The sequence below is a fragment of the Mastomys coucha genome, unplaced genomic scaffold, assembly GCF_008632895.1.
Source record: "Mastomys coucha isolate ucsf_1 unplaced genomic scaffold, UCSF_Mcou_1 pScaffold7, whole genome shotgun sequence".
In the NCBI taxonomy this organism is placed as follows: Eukaryota; Metazoa; Chordata; class Mammalia; order Rodentia; family Muridae; genus Mastomys; species Mastomys coucha.
In genome coordinates this window covers 78674475-78691069 of record NW_022196913.1, presented here as the reverse complement: position 1 = coordinate 78691069, position 16595 = coordinate 78674475, and positions in this window count along the sequence as shown.

Sequence of the window (16595 nt, the reverse complement as noted above, 5' to 3'; positions counted from 1 at the left end):
TTCTAGTGTCTGAGTTCGACTTGTGTCCTTCTACCTGGTGGGCGGGACTAGGATCCTGGGTTGGTCTTGACAAGAGAATGTGGTTTCTTGTATATCAGAGTCACCTGTCAGTCAAGTCCCATGATGGGCCTAAAGCAATCAGATCCAGTACTCCACCATTAAATGAGTCCAAGGCAAAATATCCAATAACATGGATGGGTTCAGGCTTTGAGGGGATTAAATGGAACTGGCATCACATGAGGATATCATGTTGGTCTGCTCCTCCCAAGCCCTTTCTTCTGTCTTGGCCCCTCTGTGCAGCAAAGCTGGGCTTCTCTTTGGATGTACCCATACTCTGGCACACTAGCCCAGGAAAGGATGTGTGGCTCCTTTAAGGAAGGATAGTCGGAGCCCAGCGTCATTTGTTCTGAGCACACAGAAGAAAGGATGCTAAGCTGTACCTGAAGAGCAATCTTCAGCTCAATTAAACTGCAAATCTTTTTTTCCTCGGGTTAGAAGATACTGCAAAACGTATCATTATTTTTTTTTTCTCCATACACTTTTACTTGATAAAGGCAACTCTACATTAGAACACAGACTCTCTTACCAGTGAGTCAGGAAGCTGCTTTCTTACCCAGCAGTCAATCTTCACCCACCATTTACTGTTCACTGGAAAAGTCACTGTCTCCTGGAGGCTTTCCAAACTAAGTTGGTCCATGGTGGGGCCCAGTATCCAGTCCACCACGGTGCCTTACCTCCCGCAGTGTACCGTTATCCTTTGTATCTGTAGATGCTACACAGCATTTACTTCACATTAGGAGATAAACGTGATCAAGAGGTGGATTCAAGTGTAAGGGAGGGTGAGCATGGGTAGTTAACATGATGTCATCCTAGATAAGTGAGGTCAGCATCCTCAGATTGCTGAGTCCACACTACTGAAGCCGATTCCCCAAGCACATTCCCTGAGGGACTGAGATAGCTGATAGCTTCACATCTCTGTCTCCCCCTCCTCCCTCCTCCCTGCAGAAGCTGAAAGCTCCTACAGGGAGGGGCTTGTCTGGCTCCTCCCTCCTCCCCCCTCCCTCCTCCCTTGCCCCTCTCCCCTCTTCCTCCTCCCCCCCTCCCTGAAAGCTCCTACAGGGAGGGGCTTGTCTGGCTCACTGGCCCTCCCTCACACCCAGCACAGTATGTGGTCAGTTATGGGCACTCAGTGGATACTTTATAGTTTTTTTTTTTAAGATTTATTTTATTTATTATATGTAAGTACACTGTAGCTGTCTTCAGACACACCAGAAGAGGGCATCAGATCTCATTACAGATGGTTGTGAGCCAGCATGTGGTTGCTAGGATTTGAACTCAGGACTTCCAGAAGAGCAGTCAGTGCTCTTAACTGCTGAGCCATCTCTCTAGCCCCTACTTTACAGTTTTTTTGTTTTGTTTTTGTGTGTGTGTGTATGTTTTTTGTTGGTTTGTTGTTGTTGTCGTTGTTGTTTTTGTTTTTCGAGACAGGGTTTCTCTGTGTAGCCCTGGCTGTCCTGGAACTCACTCTGTAGACCAGGCTGGCCTCAAACTCAGAAATCCTCCTGTCTCTGCCTCCCAAGTGCTGGGATTCCTGCCCAGTTGTTCAGTGGATATAGATGAAGTGAGAGAGTCTTCAATGAAGCAAACACAAACCCTGGAGCTACACAGCTCTCTAGGAGAGAGGGAAGTAAGCAGAGAATTTCATTAGCTTCAACACAGTCCTTGGAAAAGCATCTGTGATCCTTTTGTACTTTCCAGATGGCCTGTGAGACCAAGCTCCCTTTCCTTTTGGAGTTTGCTTGATCTTCCTAAACCTCAGTTTCTTCATTTACATGACAAAAACAAAAACCCAAGAGTCTGCACAGGGTACCCTGAGGCCCATGATACCTAAGTCCTACACAGTCTGCACAGAGCACCCAAGTCCTACACAGTCTGCACAGAGCACCCAAGTCCTACACAGTCTGCACAGGGTACCCTGAGGCCCCTGATACCCAAGTCCTACACAGTCTGCACAGGGCACCCTGAGGCCCCTGATACCCAAGTCCTACACAGTCTGCAGTGCTCATTGCTGGCAAGGTGATGAGTCAATAAAAATGGCTGTCCAGAAAGTCTAGGCCATTTTGTCCTTTCCTTGAAGTTCACGACATCTGGTAGTACCAACCCCTTAGTGGTGGCAGAAGAACAGAAGCTATGAAAAGGGAGGTGGTGCAAGTCCAGGCACAAGATGAGGGCATTCAGCCATCTTGGAGACGTCAGTGGGCATGAAGGCCAGGATGTGGGCACTGCGAGCGGAATGAGCAAGGATACATTTGGAAGCATGGGAGATAGATGAAACATGTTGGCAGCCACATCTTAGCAGGGACTCTTCTCCCACTATAGGAAGAGGTAGAACTGTGGGCTTGTCAAAGGCTGCAAGGTTGCAAAAGCTGCATTTGAACCAGCTGAGCAAGACATAGAAACGTCCTAAATTCCAACTCTTCTATTGATAAAATGCAGTAGCCAAAATTATTTTCTATACAAGAATGGTTAAGGACTAATGTCATAGTTAGGGTTGCTACTGCTGCAATGAAACACCGTGACCAAAAGCAAACTGGGGAGGAAAGGGTTTATTTGGAGTTCACCACTGGAGAAAGTCAGGACAGGAGCTCAAGCAGGACAGGAACCTGAAGGCAGGAGCTGATGCAGAGGCCATGGAGGGATGCTGCTTACTGGCTTGCTTCACATGGCTTGCTCAGCCTGCTTTCTTATAGAATCCAGGTACACCAGCCCAGGGATGGCACCACTCACAATGGGGGGCCCTCCCTCCTTGATCACTAATTCAGAAAATGCCTTACAGCTGGATCTCATGGAGGCATTTTATCAACTGAGGCTCCTTCCTCTCTGATGACTTTAACATCTGTCAAGTTGACACAACTAAGCCAGTACAACCAAGATACTATGTATACAATGCCCTGGCTCTCTGTGTCAGTCCAGAGGCATCCTTTCCTGTCCTTCCTCCACCTAGCTTTCCCCTTCTTCTTTTCCAACTACCTAACACTGGGTCCCAAAGAAGGCAGACAATATAATAATTAGATTTCTTTTTTTATTGGATATTTTATTTATTTACATTTCAAATACTATCCCTTTCCCAATTCCGCCTCCAGAAACCTCTTATCCCATCCCCCTCCCATTTCTATGAGGGTGTACCTCCACCCACCCACCACTCCTGCCTCCCTGCCCTGGCATTCCCCTACACTGGGGCATTGAGCCTTCACAGGACTAAGGGCCTCTTCTCCTACTGCCGCCTGGCAAGGCCATCCTCTACTACATACATGGTTAGAGCCATGGGTCCCTCCATGTGAACCCTTGGTTGGAGGTTCAGATTTCTTTTTGTCAAACCTATTCTCTCCTTTTACTTCTTTCTGGAAAATATCTGTGGACAAGTCTTATAAACAGAGAGACCCTGCCATCATTTATTGAGTACCTGCTGTTTGCAGGACACTGAACCAGACCCTTTCTTTTAGCTGCCATTGGTCCTGAAAAGCTGCAGAGAGCAGCTCAGGAAGCAGCTTGGGAAGTCTGCATTGGAGGAGTGGAGTCATCTTTGGAGAAAGAGGTGGTAAAGGAGGAGAGGAGGGTTGTGCTGCATAGTGAAAGTGAACTCAACAACAAATCGTGATGTGTGTTCATGGTTGGGGCTGCATCTCTCTTAAGAGCCATCCGTGGTGAATCAGTGGTGCTTGTAAACTTACAAAGTGCATGGGGCCTGGCCCTTGGGACTCTGAGACAACGGTGTTTGTATAAAAGCTAGAAAGATGCTAGAGCATATTAGCTGGGCGTTTTCAAACTGTGTTTTTATTTGTTTGTTTTGTTATTTTGCCTTATAGTAGAATGTAGTCTCCAAAAGAACACAGGACCTCTGGGTTTTCCTCTAATGAAACCTTCAATGTATTCAATAGATCCTAAATGGTAAACCCCTATTAGGCGTATAAGCTCTGTGTGGACGCTATCACCTTATTCTGTCTACAAGCTTCTGAGAAGGCATTGCTCCTAGTTAACAATGAGAAAAACGAAACTCGGGGAGGCCAGATAATTGCCCAAAGTGCTGTCATTTGGTGACTCAAGATGCAAACTCCAGTCTATTTGTAAATGACTGTTGTAATGCAAATGTTGTGACGCAGACGTAAGTCAGACGGTTCTCCATCCCCAAAACAGGACACACAAAGAACCCACATCCTCAGAGAGGACAGAGTCCTTTCCACCCGAAAGAGAACATCTATCCAGCTACTGGTAACTCTGGACGTCACGTTTTTTGGTGCTTTAGGTTCCAATAGCCGGCACTGATCAGCAGGGAACATGGCCAGGGAAGTGAGTCACTGTGGAGATGCAGTCAGCAGTAGAGTCAAAGGCATGTGGTGAGGCAGAGGCAAATGCACACAGAGCAGCCAGCACAGAGCCTGAAGGGAGTGAGCGAGCTAGGGAGCACCTGGCGCACATTATACAGCCTGTGCCTCTCCCCTGTCACTGCAAAGCCCTGGGAAGGGGTCTGTAGGAAAGCAGGTGTCACTGCAATCTGATTCCGGCTAGACCTGTCGCAGACTTGACTGCTGGGGCGCACCCAGCTCCCTTTGGCCTGCCTCCTCCCTCAACCCTGTTCCTGTAGCCATTCTTACGCATGTCTCTCTGCACCTCCGATAAATGAGTTATGAGTTATTCACGCTCCTGGCCTCCACCTCCCCAAGTTCTGCTTTCTTAAGTGGTTTTCAGTACTCTCTGAGGCCTCACACCTTGGGGCCAATCTCACTGTAAATAATTCAGTTGTCTTGGGAACTCTTGTTGCAAGAAGGCTTGTTTTCCATTCTTAAGGAGCACGGCACACTCCCCCTCCGATCAATAGTTACAGCTCTGCACAGGTCTGTGGAGACGAGAGAGGTTTACAGCACATTAAGAAGACAGGAATATGAGTCTGGGGGAGCGAAATGATGCCGTGGAGACATCTGGGAATGCCCGGAGGGGCTCCCAGAGTGCAGCGATCAACTCTGCACATGGGGCTCGGACTTCAGGGTCCTTTGGAGATGAAGAAAGGAGGGACGCTTCAGAGGATAGGCCTGCTGTCTTGTTTCATTTTGATTGTAGACAACAAAGGACAAGTGCAGATTCTTTAGAATATGCAGTTATGGCCCTGGATCTGAAGGCTAAGGAGAGAGGACAGACACGCTTGGTGTTATGGTGTATTGCAGTTCTTTTCTGGATGTTGGTATACCAGTCAAGAAAGGACTCGGGAAGAGTGGATGGTGATGACTCCGAGACTCAGGCACTGGGAGGCGGGGGGGTGGGGGGGAGTGCCTCCTGAAAATAGACTGTACAACAACATGGGCAAGGTGACCCTTTGGAGAGGACTTGGTATCCACGCTTCTCAGGATGTATGCAGTCTGGGAAACGTCACTTCCCCTTTATGAACTTCGGTTTCTTGATCTATGAACTGAAGGCAGGAACATTTCCTCTGCTTCCTTGACTGCATGGTTAAAAGAACCCAAAGAGGCGACATTTGTGAACAAGCAATAACAGTGTAACGAGTGCAATAGAACGACAATCTGAATGTCATGCTCAGTCAGCTGCTCTGGAGACTGCTAGTAAGAGCAGACATAGGATGAGAGCAATTAGAAAGCAGTGGCGGGGAGGGGAGGGGGGTAAAAATAGATGAATGAGCTCACAGTCACACAGAAGGGCTCTTCTGCGGGGAGAGTGCCAAGGGCTGGAGAGAAAAATGTGGGCAAAAAACGGAAGTCGAGCCATGCCTCCAGGAAGTGGAGGTGTTGCCGGCCTGCTGGAGGAAGCTAGAGCTTCTGTCTATTGATACAGAGGCTTGGGGTTGGGGTGACAGCTCACGATGTGACACTTTCTGAGTCAATCCACACTGAGGGTCACATGCTCAATCCAGAGTCAGACGCAAGCACAGCAAAGCCAAGGTCGGGCTGAGCATAGGAATGAGAGAGAAGAGGCTGAAGGTGGGTGGACAAGCAGGCTGAGTAAGGCAGGCGGTATAGGTGAGTTCTACAGGACAAGGCTAGAACACACAGAGGCTGACCTCAAAGAAGGTGTGGTGCCACTGGGCTGGGGGTGAAGACCAAGAAGATGAGAGTCCTAGACAAGGTGACAGTGGAGTTTGTTGGCTAGGAAGGAGACCTGGAAGGGACCATCCATAGGACCAAAACTACAGGGTAAATAAAGGGAGGCTGGTGTTCTGGAGTGAGATAGACTCTCCTCCCGATGTCAGCTCCTCTGTAGCTTTTGTGCCAGGGCCTATCATTCAGAGGGCGAATTGAAAGTGTCGAAGCAAACCAGGCCTGAGAGCCTAGTTATTCAGAAAGCTGAGACAGGAGGATTATAACTTACTGAAATCATCTCAAAATGAAAATATAAGTCAGTGGGCTAAGAAAGGTAGCTCAGTTGTAAAACCCTTGCCTAGAATGTGCCAGGCCCTAGGTTCAACTGCAACACTACAAAGAGAAATAAATTAACAATTTGAAAAATACTGATAGGCTCTGAATTTGAACCCTTTTTGTGGCTTGGGCAACAATTAGATTTCTTTCTGGTAGCAGATAGTTAACAGGGAACACTTCTCAGTCCTTAGCAAACAATGGGTCATCTGTTTGTTCTTTGTTTCATACTGTTGACTGGAAACAAATCAGGAACAGCTCTCACCTAAAACAGAATACTAGACAGTTTCTTCTAGAGCCAAATTTGTTTGACCATTGACCTGGAACCCAGGTCACTTACCTCAAATTCCATGTTCCAACACAGAAGCAGTTTCATGAAATCTTATACTTTTATAGAAGAGAGAAAGTCATAAATGAAGATTTAAAAAAATACCCGAGAGAAGCAGTTGCAGCAAGAGGGGGAACTTTCCTATTGGCCTCAGAAACTACCTGATGACTATCTTAATTTGGGGCTGGTGGAAGCCAGTAGTCTCCTAAGTTCATACATTCCAAAAGGTCATAGTGTGTTAGTCCTAACACAGAGAGGAGCAAGAAATGAGCCTAAAGCTAGCCTGAAGTAGGGAAGTGGCCTCTGGACCAACCTCTTTGTACATGTAACTTTCTTCCAGTAAAATATTCTCTCTTTTTCTATGTCTTTGTCTCTGTCTCTGTCTCTCTGTTTCTCTCTTTCTCTCTCTTTCTGTCTGTCTCTGTCTCTCTGTCTCTGTCTCTGTCTCTGTCTCTGTCTCTCTCTCTCTCTCTCTCTCTCTTTTTCTCTCTCTCTCTGAGTGTGTGTGTGTGTGTGTAGCTTCAAACCTGGAACACAGGTACCTCAGCTTCCCAAATGTTATAATTGCAGGATTATTCCATCAAGTCCTGCCTCACCCATCTCCTTCTCTTTATCTGAAACAGAGGTTTAGAACTGCCACGCTCCATTTAGTGACTTGTTTCCATGGCAACTTGTTTCTGCATTTTGCCATTCTCAATCTGCCTGATTCCAGCTTCTAACCACAGCAGCACTCAACCATGTTGACATCCTGTCCTGATGCAACATGTTTTCAGAGGAACACTGTCTTCTCTAAGAATTTGTTTAAAGCACATTTAAACATGTGAAGGCAAGGTCTTTAAAAAGTAGAACTATAGAATTGCTTCACACTTGCTAGTCAAGAAATAACTTGCCTTATCCATCATTTTCATTGATTTATTCAAGGCTGTTTGCTTCAGGTATATCAAATGTGATGGTTTGAATAAGAATGGCCCTTGGAGATTCATATATGGGAATGCTTGATTCCCACGGGGTAGATCTCTTAGAAAAGAATTAGGAGGTGTGGCCTTGTTGAGGTGGCTGTGGTTTCGTTGGAGGGAGTGGTCACTGGGGGTGGGCTTTGAGGTTCAAAAACCTGTACCATGCCCAGGTTCACTTTCTCGATGCTTCATGGTTGTTGTCTCTACACACAACCTCTCACTATTGCTCCAGTGTCTGCCTGCTGCCACACTGCACAACATGGTGGTGATGAACTGATCTTATGAAGCTGTAAGCGAACTTCCAACTAAATGCTCTATTTTATCAAATGCTTTGGTCTGGTGTCTCTTTACAATAGAACAGTATCTAAGACCTTAAAAGACAACCATAGAGAGGGTCTCCAGGACACACTAGGCTCCAAACCTAACATCTGGCTCTCAGAGTTTTTTGACTCCTTCCATGGTGATTAGACTGTTAGTGTCCCCTCCTTAGTGATGCTTGCCAGGATTTCACCTCAAGTACACACAAGAACAAGAGTCATAGTGAAAATTCATTCTTGTTTCACTGGTATGTTTCCTGACTAACAAATCCTTACAGTTTCTTTTTTCCCATGTATATGTAGGCACTTGAAAGCCCGAGGTTGGTGTTGGGAATCCACATCCACGGCTCTTTCCACTTACTCTCTGAAACAAGAGCTGCCGATCAATCCCAGAGCTTGCCAACATGACCAGTTTCATTAGCCAGCTTGACTTCCTGTCTCTGATTACAAGAGAGCTACCACATCCACCTGGCACTTATTTGGCTTCTAGGGATCCAAATTCTGGTTCTCTTCATGTGTAGCAAGCACTTTAACTGCTGAACCATCTTCCCAGACCATCTTTGTGTTTTCTAAGTCCCCTGGCATCATTCCCCACTTTACTGAGGGAAAATCTGCTGAGCCATTAGCCTTTATCTTATTGTTCTAGACTATGGCTTGCACTGAGTTTTATTTGTTTTGATTTGGCTTTTTAGCTATAAAACTGCAAGTCTTTTAAGAGATGCTTGGATGTGGGCCCACAAGTGCTGGTTGACAATCAACTCGCCTTTTCAGAATGAATTTCCATATTTTCTAGCAGAACTGTGCACCGTTTGCCCTTGGCCGTCAATGCAGATAAATGACCTTGTGTTCCTAGTCTATGCTCTGAGAAGCCAGCTTTGGCCACCTGTCCTCAATAATACATTAGAATGGACAGATTAATAGTAAAAACCAAAGCTATGGGATTTATTCAGTGTGGCCATATTTGAAAAAAATGATAAAGAGATTCAATGACACTTTTCAAGTTCATTTTTGAGGTTCTGAAGTGAAATTGAGGTTTAAGTAAGGGATATACATCTCTAAGTAGTCCCCAGTCTAGATGTGGGTCTGGGCTCCATTATCCCAGCATGGTGACCTGACAAGTTCTCAGTGCTGTATGAAATCTCCTTTCTGAGTGTCAAGTCTGTCCTTTGGAGGGCACCAGCCTTTATTACTTCTTTCCCAGTGTGAGATTCCAGGAGGAATCCCAGTTTTTGGGGATTTGTTGTGTCAATAGTCTGTAAGCTAAGATAAGGAGCACAAAGCCGGGCCGTGGTGGCGCACACCTTTAATCCCAGCACTTGGGAGGCAGAAACAGGCAGATTTCTGAGTTCAAGTCCAGCCTGGTCTACAGAGTAAGCTCCAGGACAGCCAGGACTACACAGAGAAACCCTGTCTCGAAAAACCAAAAAATAAAAAATAAAATAAAATAAAATAAGGAGCACAGGTGTCCTTTCAAAATATTATTCTGGCCAGAGTTGCATCTCCTCCACTTGTAAGGCTCTGTAGTAGCCACTTTCTTATTGTGATTATTGTGATAAAACACCATGACCAAAGGCAACTTACAGGGAAAAAAAAAAAAGATTTTTTTAAGCTTGTGGTTCCAAAGGGCTAGGAGTCCATGGTAGCAGAGTGGACTCATAGCAGCAAGCAACATTTGTGGTGTAAAGGCAAGAGATTGGGGTCTCAGAAAGCAAAGTAGCAGTAGATGAGATTTTTACTCTCAAAGCTCACCTCCAGTGGCATACTTTCTACAAGGTCACACCTCCTAAGTTCTCTAAGACAGGGGAAAAAATTGAAATCACAATGCTATATCCATAGAATGCTAAAGACTTTGAGAAACCATCAAAGGTTGGGAGAGACAGAGGAAGAAACGTCTAGAGATTTTGAAGAGAGCACTGCCCCACTGACCTCTTAAACTGGGCTTTCTAAAAGTCTAACTTCAAATTTATGAGGGCATAGATTTCTGTCATGTGAAACCATTCAGTGTCTGGTGACTGGTTACAGCAGGACCAGGGAGACAGAGACACTGAGTAGGTTCGAGACGCGTGAATTCTCCAGGCTCTCCTACTTCAAGCATTCAGGCCACCAAAGGACAGATGGGAATATGCCACATTGCTTTTATTCTTCTGGATGATTTTTTTCATCCCCAACAATGAGTGCTAGAATTGACCATAGGACATTCAACACGGTATTTTTAGGGGCTAGCTAGATATTTGCGGCACCTCCGGGGTATGAAAGCCTGGCATCCGGTGCAGGGGCTACTGGAGAGCCAACCCAGTCCCGCTGTGAGCCTCTGCCCTTCCCCACAATACTTCAACATGATTGGAGTTGGTGTTTCCTCTCCAGCCTGCGAGGGCAGTAGGCAATTTGGGTGTTGGCTGTGATAGGTAGTGACAAACAGATACAGACACACAGACAGACAGACAGACAGACAGACAGACACACACACACACTCATTTGCTAATTCTCCAGGGAAAAGGCTTTAACAAAGCCCCTCTAAATTGATTGATTGTCGTTGTTTTGTTTATAGAGAAAATGTTCCGAGGACTGAGATGCTGTTGCAGAGATGGAAACAGACGTAGCAGTTGCTAGGGGTGATGGTAGTTGCCCCTAGGGAAGGAGACTTTTAGAGTGCTTCATCGATGATACTGCTTGGGGTTTAGACACAACAGGATGCCAACAAAGCTGGCCTCTAATCTGAGAAAGCCAAGAAACTATATGGAGCACCAACTGCTGTGGGGAGTCAGTCTCTAAGATGAGAAAGACAGGCTGATGGAGGTTTGTAGAAGTCTGAAGGTCATTGCCACTGAAGCAATTAGTATGAAGTTACAAAGCGAAGGCAGAGCCAGTGGTAAATCCGACTCCAGGACTCCTGTTATAGACTCATACCCTTTTAAAATCATAAATCAAGAATGAACAAAGGCAGACAGTTTCACCCAGAATGTCTAGATTTTGTAGAGTCCCATTTTCTAACTGATTAGCATACAAAACCTCCAACAAGCAGTGGAGCGGAATCCACAAACTAAAGTTCATGTTCTGGGCTCTACTTTACATTAAAACACAGTAAAATCCAATTTTATTTCTAACATTAATAATTAGACCAGTTCCCATAATAATCTGGGTCTCTGGATGTTCTGGAAAAAGCCAGTGGCTCTGTGGGAAATGGAGTCAGGGCTTCCTCAGCCTGCAGGTGAGGTAGAGGTAGGCTGTCTCACACACCTGCTAGGCTTTAGGTCATACTGGCTACTTGGCCTGGAGTTTGCAACCCCTGGGACTGGGGGTTGGGTTGGGGAGACAAGGTAGAGGATGGAACAGATTCCAAAATCCTAGCTGACAGTTGAGATTTTATGTTACAGAGTACAGGGAGGGAAGTGGGCAGAAGAACACAGAACAAGAAGGAGCAGAAGAAAGCCAAGGTCACAGAAGCAAAAGGTCTTGTTGAAAATCCAGGGACAGAGTTTTCATCTATTTCTGGATAAAAGAACAGGATGTGGGAACCAAAACTGTGGTCAGTTCTCTAATGCCACACAGCGAGATGACTTAGGCGAAGCATCCTCTTCCTATTTTTAACTAGATGGAGCTGCGTCATAGGACCTTGCTGCTGACTAATCTTGTCAAAGCATCTTTTTCTGAATTGCATAAATGCCATCTACACAGGCTGAAGAACATTGGAGAGAAAAACTGTAAAGTCGGCTGTACACGGGACATGCTATAAATAGTGTTCTGAAGAGGAGCAGGGTGTTCCGGGTCATGGCTCTCTGGAAGTTCTCTAGGATTTCATGGTTGAGCCACACAGATGTGCAAGGAGAAGTCATTCATTGATTTAAGCTGAATTAATGGCCAGTGGGTCATTCCCCCACCCCCATTCATTCAACCAGTACTGCCTTTTTAGTGTAGATGACAGGAAAATGTATGCAGATTTTTCCGGCAAAACTATTTTCTACTTGTATACCCCTTCACTAGTAGTAGGCATTTCAATGGAGGAAAGCAGTCAAGAGTGGTCTTTATGGTCATTCACGATTTATGGAAAGAGCTACATCCCAGCCAACAAGAAGACTTTAGTGACAGCAGTGAGCTAGGTGGTTATGGGCTGTATAGCCCATCACAGTTCTCTGATGAGGGGATAATGTGGTAATGTAAGGCTCTACTGCATCCCATCCCAACACTCAAGCTCACAGATAGGGAAAGCCCTTGGTGCAGCCTAGAGTGCCAGGGAAGAGACATTGCCCAAACTCAGCTACCCACAGCTACCTGCTCCCTGGAGTTGGTGTGTAAATGCCTGGACCCTTCCATGCAGTTCCATAAGCTCTTCAACACAGAAAGGGTGAGGGGTAAGTTCTGCCAAATGAGGACTTATAAGGGAAAGGTGTTATAGTGGGGTTTGTTTTCAGTGTGTGTGTGTGTGTGTGTGTGTGTGTGCAGATGGCTCTCCAGCTGTTTCACACAGGTAATCACAGACTGAAAGTGTTCAGAGGAAACCACAATGCATTTATTTGTTTTGTTGTTGTTGTTGCTGTTGCTGTTATTAACTTCCTGAATAATATACATAGACACAAGCAACATACACACTGCTTGTATTGCTTGATATATTATTATTAGCAGTCTAAATAAATCCTTTAAATAAAATGCTGAGTTCATTTGGAGAATGTTTAAGTAAATGAGAGAGCAGAGCCTATGTAAATTGGATAGAAAGAACAGTTGTCACACACAAGTGTCTGAAGCTGGAGAAGTGTGGCATTGCAAGGGACCTGCTTGGTAGGGGACACCCAAATGTCCCAGAAACATCAAGGAGTTTGTTGGCTCTACTTTGAAAGCAAATTATTTTATCCAAAGAAGCCATAGAGAGCCTTTTGGTGTTCTGCCATGGATTAGTCTTGAGAAATTCCTGGTCCAGATCCTTCATCTCCTCATTCTCATTCAATACACATACACACATATATACACACATGCACACACACACACACACACACACACACATATATATATGTATACACACACATACACCCATATATATGTATACACTCATATTTATATATGTATATACACACACACATGATGAGATCTCATTCTGTAACTCTTGCTAGCCTATGTAAACCAGGCTGGCCTTGAACCTAGAGCCATCTTTCTGCTTTTGCTTCCAAGTGCAAGAATTGCAGACATACCCTAGTGCACCCAGCTGGGATGATGTGTCCTTCATGAAGCTGTGTGTTATTGATAGGCTGACTGTACTAATTACTGTGGTAGATAAGCAAAGAAGTAAGACATATGTTCTCTATTCGTAAGAATGTTAAAATCTAGCTGTAAAGCCAAGGTAAATTATTCACCCATGTGTGATGTATTATTAAAACCACACAACATCTGAATGCAGAGGAATGAGTCATTATCATAAATTGGGATAATCTGGAAAGTCTCCATTCATTTGCTTTTCAGAGATAGAAAAAAATCATCTATAGCTACTGTGTTCTCTCTGTGTGTTTTGATCACTCTGAAAGACAGCCAAGATGAAGTGGGAGGGAAGGAAGGTTTAGGCTCCCAGCTCTGCCCCAAGTTGGTTGGGACCTGTTGTTCCAAAGAGCCCATTAGAGAAAACACGCTGATGTACCTCGCTTTAGAAGGTCGCACAGCAGAAAGGAACGGGGTTCAAATCTGCTTCTGGAGCAAGCTTCTCTGTGCTTCAGTTCCCTCATTCATAAAACTGCAATACCATCAGAAATGTGGTGAGACGATACCCTCAGTAAGGTGCCTGACACCCACTAAGGATACTAACACTTATTCTGTTTCCTGGGAAGAGCTGGGATGGATATGTACTTGGGTGAGCCACCTCACAACAGCACCTGAATAATAAACTCATTCTCTAAATTCTGAGGTCAGCATTTTTAAAAATTCATTACATCGAGTGTTTTGAAAGAATATGTATTTTCTTCAGTATATTAATGCATCTACTCACAACACACGGGCCTTTATTATTTCAATATAAACACTTTTCTATGATGCTTCCCTTTTCAAAACAATTTCAACTGATTTCTTTCTCCTCTAATTGATATATCACATTTATAGCCAGTGCACCACTTGCTGTGGAAAAGCCAGACTTCAATTTTCAGGTGGTCAACCACTGACACCACAGTCTGGCTTTAAACTGTATGAAATTACACATGACATTTAGAACTGAATAACAGTTCTGATTGCCTCTGAAAAAGAACATTTCTTTTGACCTAATGTTATCTTCCCCCCTTTCAGCAAATAAATCACGCTCATGCCCCAAGAGTTTCTGTTGTTCTTTATGTTTCACTGACCAACCATGAAAGAGGAAACCAATCAAATGCCAAGACTCAGGCCACCTTTGAGGTTCTCTCCAGTGGACAGCTGTCTCCCCAGGATCCTAGGTTTTAAGAGGTAGCAGTTTCCTTGGAGATTATTGAGCTCAACTCTTTGAGAGCTGATCTCTGGGGGCGGGGGGGAGTCACTTGTAAAGTCATTCAGCTAGCTGGCAATTAAAACAGGGTGTTGGGGAGGATCAGAGAGCATCTCTGTTTCTAACTTAAAAGGCTCTCCATGAAACCATGTCCTGTGTGGACTTCTCAAACACCTTTCTGCACTATCGGGTGTTCAGTTACATCATGCAGGCTAAATACAGCCTACTGCTTGTTCTTGCAGTAAACTGTTAACTGGAAGGCAGGCTTGCTCATACAGCTATTGTGATTATGGTGACAAAGTCAAGTCATTGCACCAAAGACCATATGAAGGCAAAGCCTCAACTATCTGCCACCTAGATTGTCACAGAGCTCAGCTGTCTGTCAAGCCTAGTCAAAAGCCCTTCTCCACTGTTTTTACTCTGTGTATCAGACTTATTGCCAGAAGTTGAAAAAAAAAGGGTAACAATGAGAAAGAAGAAAACCAGAGGGGCCTGCGTTTATTTATTCGATCTGGATGGGAGATGTTCACTGGCTTTTGTACATGTCATCTCATTGAGTGTCTGTGGAGTGGACATGCTATGTCTTAGCTATACATATGGAAACAGGCTCAGAGAGACAAGCACTAAGCTGCTTACATTTATATCACTAATGCTTAGCACAAGGATTTGGATCTAGTTCTCCCCAGTCTAAAAATCTGTTCATTCTATCATACTGTGCGGTTTTTACAAGGCTGTCTTCAACTTTAAAACAAATTTATCTATCATCCCCTAAATTTAACAAAAAATGTAATTAAGTTTAATCATCTAAATAAAAATATATTTAGTAGCAAGTCATGTTTATTAAATAGACAAGAATAGACAAAATTGTCTATCTTCATCCATTCACACAAGTAGATGATTGGACCGCAGAGAGGAGGGCAGTGCATTGGTTGGCAGGCAATTAGCATTTTGTGTTATTGAAGAAATTCAATGGCTCATCAACAGTAGGTGGAAGTCCTATGTGTATAACCAGTTGCACAATTAATTACATAGACACTACATAGATGTGCTTTTACTTAATCAACAATCCCTCTTCTCCAAAGCTTACTAAAATTCTCCAGATGACTGTGTACTGAGATTGCATAATCATCTCAATTATTCACTTCTTTAGAACATATATTCCCAGGGCATGTATTCAGCAAACACATGCCAGTATACCTCAATGTAGGTTTGGAAATCTGCAATTTCTTTTTCCTTTTTTGCATATACAGTCGATCCTTTTTGATGCTGCTGCTGCTGCTGTTGTTGTTGTTGTTGTGTATGTGTGTGTGTGTTTGCGAGTGTGTATGCAAAGGTCAGAGGACAGCTTTTAGAAGTTGGTCTTCTCACTGCACCTTGACAAGGCATATATCTCTCCAGTTTTTGTAGCCCTGCATACTCCATGCTAGCTGACCTGCAAGCTTCCAGTGATTCTCCTGTCTCTGCCTTTCCTGTGGCCTAAGGAGTGTGGGGATTGCAAATGCAAGCCACCACATCTGGCTTTTATGAGTTTAGGAGATCAAACATGGTTGATCAGGCTTACATGGCTGTCATCTTCTGTTCCTATGTGGACAACTTTGACACTGAGCCAACTCTAAGATCCAGGTGCATGGGAGAACAGGTCAGCAAGGACTGCATGTATATCTCTTTCTCCCCCGAGACCTCCCTGGTGTCTCCGACTCCATCCTCTTCCATAAATAAACGCGTGCCATAGTCAGAGAAGCATCATTCCTAGTCTTTGCTAATGAGCCTGGGAGGTTTGGGGCAGCACACACCACAGTGTGTATTTTCATCATCCGCAAAGGCAGAGAACATTCTGTTCTAACTGCACCGGCCATGTGGCTAGTTGTATTTTATTTCTGCCACTGGGTTTTTAACTTGTTTGCATTTGTACAAACTGGTCCACTGACCAACTTAACTCTGATTTGTCCTTTGAGTATAAAATGAGGTTCACAGACATTCAGAAGTTAGATAAAAAAGGCAGTTGTATCCTGCATCATGTTACCATCTTTCCTTCATGTCTAGCTTTTGAAAATGTCACTAAAGCCATTTAGATGGAAGCCAAAAGGGAAACTGACCTCTGAACATGTGGAAACTTAGTCTACTGTTGATTTGAATCTTATCTGT